Raw genomic sequence first — 10,595 nt, forward strand, 5'->3', positions numbered from 1 at the left:
AAAAGAAGAAATTGATCGAGTATACTACTACTCCCTATGATCTTTGTTGGTCGGCGGACCAGACCAGGCCTTGTTAATTTTTTTTTGGCCGTGCATGAACTGTAGTATGTGCAGTACTCCCTCTGGTCATGATTACTCCTTCCGTACCTCCCAAATAAGTGTTCGTTTAGAAAATTGTGCAGTTCTGAATTCTTAATAAATGTATGTGCGTTGAAACTAGAGAAAAAATATCCATTGATGCACTTCTCAATACACTTTGTTTTTATTTCTCGGTACACTTTGTTTTTATTTGTGTGGGTATTGCTTTTAATTAGATGAGTTTTATTAGAAGCTAAATAATTTTTTTTGCGGGAAAAAATTTGAATGCTAGATGAACACTTTTCGGGACTGAGGAAGTATACAATAGGCTTGGGACGGAGAGGCCAAAGTGCATCTTTGCCTTGCTTTTACGACCGACCGTTGCCTTGCGTATAGGCTTGGGCTCACACAACGGGAGCGGCCACGACATGGACGCCCATACGAAACCACGCGGCGTGAGGAAGGCGTGGCCCTCTCGATCCACCCAACCCGTCTCCAACACACACCGACACACGGCACCACCATGGAGTAGCTGCAGCGTGATGGAAAGGCCCACGGGTGGCGGCATCGATCCCCGGCGGCGGACGCGAAGGGAACCGCCTGGCTCCATCCGGAGTCGAGGGAATCAGGGTGGCAAATGTGGCATGGGTTTGTTTTGCTTCCGTCCACAGGCGCGTGCGCTCGTGAACGAAAAGTTGCCGAACGTGATTGACCAGCTGAGACGGCAGGCGCTGGCTGCGACTGCGGGCGGCCCTGTTCTGTTCTGTTCTCACTACCGGTGCGGTCGAATCACATGTGTCTGGCGCGATTTGACAGGTTCCGACATCAAATACGTAATCAAGAAGATCATAAACTAGGATGGCCGTTAACTACTCATAAACGGCCTCAAGGAGTAGGCCAGCTGTCCGGTGCCGACGTGTCAACATCTCTTGGACACTCGTTGCCGTTTGCTTCATTTGTTGACGTGTTGTCATGTTTTTCGGCATACAGGTCTTTTTTAAATCCAAAGCTTAGTCTGGTCATGTTAGGCTCACATCCAGTTTTGGTGCCGTTGGTCTCTGGCCGTCTGAGGGGTAGCACTAACGACGGTTGGGACAGACGGTAGTGTTACGATACAAACTGTTGGTGCTCTGTTGTGTAGTGGGAATAATCGTCTCGCCTGGGCGTGGACTAATGGATGGCCATGGCCATGCACGGATGACTTGTTCGGCGGGCACGGGCTCACGGCCCGCCGGCCGTCACTTGTACTCCTCTGCAGCGGCGTTCTGTGCCGGCCCAGTTGACCGGCTCACCGTGACATGCATGGCACCGCGGCATTACCTTTACACACATCTCCGTCCAACTTTTTCCCGCCCACTTTCTTCCTCCACGATTTCTTCGAGGGTCAAAACAGAGCGCGGTTGGCCGTGGTGTCACGCCGTAGCGCACCACCGGCCAGCAAACTAGCAAAGGTATCATCCATTTTTCCACACGGGAAATTCTTGCTACTTTTTTTCTCCGACGACGAAGCCATGAAACGGCGAACACGCACGGCCCAGCAAGGCATACGTCTCTTCTACCTGCCGGGCCGCTTGGGTTCAATAAGCTTATTGGACCAGGCTTTGCGCTTTTGTACGGTCCGGTAGTTGCAACCTACACTGGCCCATTGGGCCCGTAATTAACAAAGGCCTCGGGTGGTACTGCCCGAGCCGATTTTTTTTTATTTCATGTTTTACTTTGGCTTGGTCGCTTGGGTTCAATTAGCATATGATATATACAAGTGTTTGGCGCGCGCCTATGCGTGCGTATTATTGCATGATTCCAGGCTTTGTCTCGTACAAAAATTGTAAAAATGGATAGGAGGCCGATGACAATATATTAGATAGGTATAGATACACATAAAATGAGTAAGCCCCTATTGCAACGCAACATTTTGGTCAAATTATATCATTAGAATATGGTGCCTCTGTCACAATTTTACATAAGAAATAGGATGAAAGCTTATAAAGAACAATGTTTTGATGCTCTCCTTTGCATTTCTTTTTGTTCAAAGCATACTCATGCCACGTTCTCACAAACACTAGGTAGTTCATGAACAAATTGAAACGTTCATGAGAACTTCATCACGGACAGAAATGTGGTACATCTAACATCTACTCCATCCGTTTCAAAATATAGATCGTTTTGACTTTTCTAGATACATAGATTTTGCTACATATTTAGATAAAATCCTATATTTAGATCATAGCGAAATCTAGCTTGTAAAATTCAAAATGATCTACATTTTGAAAGACAATATAAGAAAACACCGGAAAGTCGACAACTAATATATTGCTGCACTTACCAGACCCACGTACGGGAATGTGATGTGGAACAAAGCTTCCGCTGGCAAGAACCGATAGAACGAGGAGCACAACAACCAAAATAACAGGGAAACGGCAAGCATTCGGTGACATTATTGTCCCTGCTGATTCGCAGGGTCAGTGTGTTCTCGTGTCGGAGATGCAAGGACAATGATAATAGGCCATATTGATTTTGATGATTAATGATAATATAGTCATCGAGACTAATGTATTTGTAAGATGTATCTTTATAGCTGTTTTATAGGTCTCAATGATGAATTACAAAATGAGAAGAAAAAGAAAGACTTATGGCATCCAAATGACAGCAAAAAATCCAGAGATAGTCTTATTCTAAGGATTACAAATAGTGGTAATGAAGCCGGGACAAAGATACGTGAAGAATTGAACCTAATCCTACTGGAAAATGTACCGACACATTCCATCAACTCATTTGACGGGAACAATAACCATCACCAATTCAGTCGGTGACGATAGGCAAGGTTAAGGTAGCCGCATGCACTGTTACCACCAACTCATTCTATGGGAACAGGCACCATCACTAATTCAGTCGGTGACTGCAAGACAGTGGCAGGGTAGGCGCGTGCACTGTTACCGTCGACTCATACAGTGGGAACAGTGACCATCACCGAATCATTCGGTGATCGTCGGCTCAGCTCAGCATCGGCTCAAAATCGACTCTGGAAGTTGTGGAGTATAATTTGAGCCTCCCCGATTCATACGGTGGTAATAGTGACTAGGTCAGCATATGAGTCGGTGATACGCGGAAAGTTACAACGGATATGTAATGGCTAGTTTCTGGGCTTGGGGCTATTTATACCCCATTGCCCGGCCATTTGAAGGGTGATAGAGCTTGCAAAAGCTATAGGCTTGGTTCTCACATACACACAAGTGCTCTATCCACCAAAGTGTTAAAGAGAAGATTAATGCAATTAGCATAAGGCTTAGGTCTTGGTTAGTGCTAGTTTAGGTCCATTAGCGTATTGCTTTAGGGTTTAGCCTAGAGTTAGGTGAGGTTTGCACACCTCCTTTGTATCGGTGCTTGTACGTGCTTGTACGCACCAAGAGTTGTAAATCTAAGGCTTGTAAGTTTTGCGAGACCCACCAACCACGTTTGTGGAGTGGCCGTCGGTGCTTGTGAAAGGGAGGAGAGGCCCTCGGCGTTTTGCCGAAGCTCTACCAAGTGAAGAGCGGCAAGGAGCATTCGGGAGAGGCTAGGTGAAGACCCACTTGCTCGTGGGGAAGGCCCGTCGGCTATCCTACGAGTTACTTGACTGATGAGTTTATACCCTCGCGCGAGCATTCCCTTTAAGAGGAGCTCCAACAATGAGGACTAGTGGAAAGTTTTGCTTTCCAATACCTCGGTAAAAATTGTCGTGTCGCCACGCCGAGAGTTTATCTTCTCTACCTTATTTACCTTCCGCATTTCTTATTGAACTTACTTTCCACATTTAATTTTCCTAGAATTGCCATGTGTAGTTTATAGGATTGGAACCTATGGTGCAAAACTCTTTTACGGTAGAGATAGCAACACGTAGAAAAATCTAGTGCACATCTAGATATAAATTGAAATAGATTTTTATATGTGCTTGAAGCCTTAGATTTTAGAACACCCAAATCACCCCCTCCTAAGGTGTCACGGTCCCTTCAGGAGAGGGCAAAGTAAATCGACTTTATTAGTACTAGGTTGCTGTTGGAGTAACCAAAGCGGCTCGAGACTTAGGCCCCGTTTGTTTCTTTAGGAGCTTCTAAAATTCCTGTCACATCGAATATTTAGATATTAATTAGGAGTATTAAACATAGACTAATTATAAAACTAATTACACAGATGGAGGCTAATTTGCAAGACGAATCTATTAAGCCTAATTATTCGATTATTTGACAACGTGGTGCTATAGTAAACATATGTTAATTATGGATTAATTAGGCTTAATAGATTCGTCTCGGGAATTAGCCTCCATCTGTGTAATTAGTTTTATAATTAGCTCATGTTTAGTCCTCCTAATTAGGCCTCCGAATATTTGATGTAACATGAATTTTAATCCGGACTAAAGATCCAAACACCCTCTTATAAAGTCTTCAGAGAAACGTGAAGCAGTGGAGACGACCACCCCCAGTCCACCCTAGACTTATTTGTCTTGGAACAGTTGGCCGGATATGTGCTTCGAAAACATCGGCAATACCCTACGTGAATCTGTGCGATCTGTTTGATTCGTGCACGATTTAAATCAATCGTCGTACAGTGTAGTAGAAAAAGTGAGCTTCGAGGAAATTCGGTGAGCATATATGCTTCCAAGATTCCAAAGTCTCATGTGACAGCAATTGCAGTGACCGGTCTTGTTGTCGGTGAATTTGTTTCTTTGTCGTCGTGTGGGTTGATGTTGATGGTTGAGTTAGTTGTGGTTGTGGGTTGTAATTTTTTATTTTGATTTTTTATCTTCTTCATCAATACATAGACAGTCAATTTTTTTAAATTAAGGAAAAATCCGGTCTCAACATTCACGAGTGAATATCTACAACCGCTGATTATAAAGACTAACTTAGTTGTTAGAATAACAACAATACCACAAGGCAAGTACACAGGGTTTTGCTAACAGAAACGTTCAAACAGCAAAACAGATAGCACCAGCTACGATAGGCAGGCTCTAGGTCGCAATTCTATTTCTGCAACTCCATCCAAATCTTCTGAAGACTTCCATGGCGGTGACCTCCATATGGTGACAGCCCGCCTTCAGGACATTGCCCGCTTCCTCTGTAGACATCTGTGACGAGACTCTGATCTAGTACGTCGCTCTGAACAGTACCTGCAAAGAATTTTTAGTGCTAATTCTTTTGAAAACCACATCATTCTTACTCAACCATATGCCCAACAAACCCAACAAACAGCACCAATTAAAATTTGGCTTATGTGCTTTGGAGGAAAACCCCTCAGCTAGGAACCAAACAGATCAGATGCACTTGAAGGCGGTCGAAAACCAAAAGAAATAGAAATAACGTTCCAAAGGAGGCGTGCCATATGACAATCAAAAAGTAAGTGATGGTAGACTCCTTAGAGCTAAAAAACAACACTTGATGCTCCCCTGCTATTTTCTTTTAACAAGGTTGTGCTTTGTTAAAATGACTCCTTGTTTCAGATACCACAAAAAAATTAGATCTTAAGAGGCACTTTTATCTTCTATGAAGCACAATCCATAAGAACTCCTTCATGTCTCATTATGTCATTATACATTGAATTCACCGAGAAAGATCATTCTTACACAGGTTCCAGTGGAAACCATCCCTCTGTTCATTCAAAGAAATAGAGGAAACTATTCCCACTAAATCCAGCCACAACCTCAGATTATCTCCCACAAGAGCTCGTGTAAAAGAGACATTTAAAGGAACTGATCCCAGCACTTTAGTTACAGTCGCATTTTTTCTTTCTAGCAATATTATATAATGAGGGGTATCTAGTTATTATCGGCTCTCTACCTATCCAAAGATCTTCCAAAAATCTAGTTTGGTTTCCGCTTTGGATGACAAAACTCCCTTTTAACAAAAACTGATCTTTAACATCCATGAGTCCCGACAAAAATGTGAGTCCCCCGGCCCTTTCACCATTTGTGACAAAGTCTTGTCTTTAAGATACTTTCTCCTGAGGATTTATTGCCACAGACCATCTTCATTCAATAATTTGAACAGCCACTTACTCAACATACATTGGTTCTGGACATCAAGGTTCAAGATACCTAACCCGCCCACACTCCTTGGTGCACATAAAACACACCATTTGGCAAGTCTGTATTTCTTTTTGTGCTCATCATTTTGCCGATAGAATCTGGACCTATAATAGTCCAGCTTTTTTAGAACATAGACCTGCTGGCTTCTCTTAAAAAAAATTGCAGGAACGATCAAGTGCTCACATGGAACAATCCAATTTCCACGAGACAATGCTAACTTTTGTGTTCCAAATGGAGTTCTTGATGGTCAATTAAAGTGGGATGTGAAGAAATTCAGTCGGCATATATGATTCCAAGGTTGAAAGTCTCACATCACAGCAATTGCAGTGAGCAGTGGCCGGTCAAGTCATCGTCATGTTTTGCTTTGCTAACATCAAGCATAAGTGATCCAATCACATGACAGATGAATTGCGTATACTCATTTTCGTTTTTATTAAATCATGCACGGTCACAAATACACAAATTAGCTAGCTGGGAGCACAACTGCCTTCTATAAATGCAGAACCCACTGGTCCGAGAAATCACACACTCAAAGCACAAGCAGGCAAGCACTGTCTCCCTTAGAGGCTTAGACCCTTAGCATCAGCAAGTGTGTAGAGTTGGAAGAAACACCATGTTTCATGTAGGTTTCCGTTCCTCGCTTGCCCTGGTCATTGTTCTCGCCTCTCTTTCGACACTCCCTGCATATTCATTAGGTGCTACTAGACATCTCCATAATGAATCAACAACTGATTTACAAGCCCTCCTTTTGACTCAAGCTCCATATGTCCAATCCTGCTGGACTCCTAGCATCATGGAAGAATGATTCCAATCAATTCTGCAGTTGGTTCAGTGTCACATGCAGCAAGAGGCACTCATCCCGTGTTATTGCGCTGGACCTTGAGTCACTTGAGCTCTATGGCCAAACACCTCCCTGCATAGCCAATCTCACTCTCCTTGCAAGGATCCATTTGCCAAATAATCAACTGAGTGGTCAAATCCCAGCTGAGCTTGGGCGACTGAAAAGGCTGCAGTACCTTAACCCCAGCTTCAACAATCTTAGTGGCATGATACCAAACACTCTATCATCTTGTTTTCGCCTTCAAAACATTGATCTTGCTAGTAATTCCCTTGGCGGAAGTACACCAGAAGGGCTGGGGACACTCAGCAGCCTATCAGTTTTATGTCTTGATGGAAATGCTCCGATGGGCAATATTCCTCTTTCACTTGGAAGTAGCTCTTCTCTTGTCTATATTGGTCTCTCCCACAATAGCCTCACGGGTCCTATCCCACCACTCCTAGCTAATAGTTCATCGCTTCAAATGTTGTCTTTAACAAACAATCACCTCACTGGAGAGATTCCTATGGCCCAGTTCAATAGCACGTCACTTCAAATATTAGCACTTGGGCTGAACAAATTTTTCGGTTCCATACCTGCTTTTGCAAATACTGGCTCACCCTTGTAACATCTTATCTTGCAGTCAAATGGTCTTGCAGGAACCATACCTTCCACTTTAGGAAATTTTTCTTTGCTTTGTTACCTCTTGCTTGGACATAACAAATTTCATGGTAGCATCCCATCTAGTATAGGTGAAATTCCAGACCTCCGACTACTAGACATGACTTACAACAGATTGTCAGGTACCATTCCAGCATCTGTTTACAACATGTCAGCACTTACATACCTTGGCATGGGTAAGAACAGTCTCACTGGGGAACTTCCATACAGCATCGGGTATACCCTTCCAAACATCCGTGCTTTGATTATGCAGGAAAATCAATTCCGAGGCCAAATCCCCACTTCACTAGCCAACACGACCAATCTTCAAGTGCTTAATATTCGCTATAATGCATTCCATGGTATCATTCCTCCCTTTGGTACCTTGTCCAACTTGATCGAACTGAAACTAGGCATGAATCAGCTTGAAGCTGAGGACTGGTCTTTCCTATCCTCATTGGCGAATTGCAGGCAATTGGTGAGATTGTACTTGGATGGAAACATTCTTCAAGGGATCCTGCCAAGTTCCGTTGTGGGACTTTCAAAGAGCCTAGAGGTATTATTCTTAGCAACCAATAAAATATCTGGCACTATACCACAAGAGATTGAGCACCTCTCAAACCTCACGCTTCTTTGCATGGAACAAAATTTACTTACTGGAAACCTTCCTAGCTCACTTGGGAATCTTCAGAACTTGTACCTCCTAAGCCTATCCCAGAACAAACTTTCCGGACAAATTCCACTTTCAGTCAGTAATCTTAGCTAATTGAATGAACTTTATTTAGAAGAAAATAATTTGAGTGGCCCAATCCCAGGAGCTTTAGGACTCTGCAAAAATTTGGAAACACTAAACCTCTCCTATAATAGCTTTTACGGCAGCATACCTATCGAGATCTTTACTCTTTCCTCCCTTTCTAAAGGTCTAGACTTGTCTCACAACCAACTCTCTGGAAAAATTCCACTGGAGATTAGTGGCTTGATCAATCTTGGCACTTTGATTATTTCCGATAACAATTTGTCTGGACGCATTCCATCGACTTTAGGTGAGTGTGTCCACTTGGAGTCCCTGCACATGGAGGCAAATCTTCTTGATGGAACAATTCCTGAATCCTTTGCTAATTTGAGAGGCATCATCATGATGGATCTTTCTCAAAATAATTTGTCTGGAAAAATCCCAAAGTTCATTGAGAACTTTAATGACATGAAACTCCTCAATTTGTCCTTCAACGATTTTGAGGGACAGGTACCAACAGGCGGGATATTTCAGAATGCAAGTGAGGTGTTCATTCAAGGTAACAAGAAGTTATGTGCCAGATCCCCATTGTTACAGTTGCCACTTTGCAACTCAAAGGAATCCAGAGAACGACACACATTGAACATTTTGAAGATATTAGGCCTCCTTTCTCTTTGTTTGGCCTTATTATCATGCTTCACAGTCGTCATTTTAAAGAAGAGAAAGAATGTTAAACAAGCAGCTCATCCATCCTGCAAGGAATTGAAGAAGTTCTCATATGCTGATTTAGTGAAAGCAACAGATGGTTTTTCCTTAGCCAACTTGATTGGTTCAGGAAAATATGGATCAGTGTACAAAGGTAGATTTGAGCTTGAAGAACATACAGTTGCTGTCAAAGTTTTCAAACTTGACCAACTTGGCGTACCAAAGAGCTTCCTTGCAGAGTGTGAAGCCTTGAGGAATACTCGTCATTGTAATCTTGTAAGGGTGATTTCTGCATGCTCAACATTTGATCCGTCAGGACTTTAGTTCAAAGCTCTTATTCTTGAATAGAGAGCTGGCTCTATCCTAAACTGGAGAATGGATTGAAAAGTCCATTGACCTTGGGCTCCAGAATAACAATAGCAATGGACATAGCTTCTGCTTTGGATTATCAACACAACCACTGCATGCCTCCTATAGTCCATTGTGACTTGAAACCTAGCAATATCCTTCTTGATGATGACATGGGGGCACATCTTGCTGACTTTGGGTTAGCCAAGTTCCTTCACAGTCTTGGTAATTCATGCCATAACAGTTCTACAAGCTTACTAGGACCAAGAGGATCAATCGTATATATTGCACCAGGCGAGTATTTTTTCCTTAAAAAGATGTACATCAATATCATGATTATTTCTATCTATATGATCTTGTTTCAACTTTCCACTTTTGGTCCGGATTATTTATGTTTTTTCCCCAATAATAAGAGATGCATGTGTTTGATCAACTACAAAAAAAAATATTACAGAGTACGACTTTGGGAGCAAACCCTCAACAGAAGGCGATGTCTACAGCTATAAAATTATCATCTTAGAAATGATGACAGGGAGGCTTCCAACAGATAAGATGTTTACTAATGGTCTGGACCTTCACAAATATGTGGAAAACGATTTTCTCAAATGACAGGCGAGGTTTTAGATGCTTGTATCGCTTCAGGTTTTGATGATGGCGAAGTGGCCAACGATTTAGACCACAAAAATCAAACAACAGCTGAAGCAAAAGACTGCATCATGCGTCTTTTTAAACTCGGTCTTGCATGCTCTCTGGAGACACCAAAAGGTCGACCAACAATGCAGGAAGTTCATGCTGAAGTCATCACAATCAAAGAAGCATTTGCAGCACTATGTGGTTGACAAAAGGCACAATCTTTATGTCGTTCAGACATTACTAGATCATGATGGCATATGCCTAGTTTTCCGCTAAGAAAGTTTTCCATCCTAGGAATCATTTCCCTTGTTGGTCTTTTCTCCCATTATGCTACTATAATTACGTTTGTTACCATAAGAAATGCTAAACATGTGATGAAAAACAGTGGCTTGTTATTCTGTCTAATTGGAGGCTCCAACCTAACTATTGACTTGCATGCAACGACCAGTCCAGGCTAAGAGCCTAAACTGAAAGAAAATGACAGGCAATTCGTACTCCCCCTCACGTCAGCCAGGATTCGAACACAAGTCTCTAGTCATGATACAATGTTGAGTTGCATTGAC

At 42.7% G+C, this 10,595-nt stretch overlaps 1 pseudogene; it reads left to right on the plus strand.

The window, feature by feature from the left end:
- Nucleotides 1-6,599: 6,599 nt before the first annotated feature.
- On the plus strand, nt 6,600-10,137 carry LOC140222518 (uncharacterized; annotated as a pseudogene).
- The last annotated feature ends 458 nt before the right edge of the window (nt 10,138-10,595 follow it).

The sequence above is a fragment of the Setaria viridis genome, chromosome 4, assembly GCF_005286985.2.
Source record: "Setaria viridis chromosome 4, Setaria_viridis_v4.0, whole genome shotgun sequence".
Classification (NCBI taxonomy): domain Eukaryota; kingdom Viridiplantae; phylum Streptophyta; class Magnoliopsida; order Poales; family Poaceae; genus Setaria; species Setaria viridis.